This window comes from Thamnophis elegans, chromosome 7, assembly GCF_009769535.1.
Source record: "Thamnophis elegans isolate rThaEle1 chromosome 7, rThaEle1.pri, whole genome shotgun sequence".
NCBI lineage: Eukaryota > Metazoa > Chordata > Lepidosauria > Squamata > Colubridae > Thamnophis > Thamnophis elegans.
The window spans coordinates 7,968,703-7,969,116 of record NC_045547.1 but is presented as its reverse complement, the minus strand read 5'-3'; positions in this window follow the sequence as shown (position 1 = coordinate 7,969,116).

The window sequence follows — 414 nt, the reverse complement described above, 5'->3', positions numbered from 1 at the left end:
ACTTTGCGGAAGAGGAATTCCCTTTGACCTAAATAAAAGAAGTTTTATTGGGACAAGGAGTCAGCTTCACGATCTTGGGAAGCCTAGGTCAGAACACCCCGATCATTTTTACACGACTGATTTTTAGCAGCACAGGGACCGGGAAGTTCCAGGAAACAGAACATGGATGCAATGGGTCCTTTTGTCAAATCCAGCAGGCCCGATATTTTTCAAGCTATCAACCAAGCTGAAAATGTTTGCGACAGTCTTGCCAGCTACTCTGCAAAAGCAATGATTTGCAGTGTTAAATACTTGCAACAATCAGAGATAGCAGGTTCATTACAAATTTGAGCTGCCCGATACATGGGGGATATATACATTTATCCTTACAAAACTCCTTAATACAGTCCTCTTGGGATCTTTTGGGTTTTATCC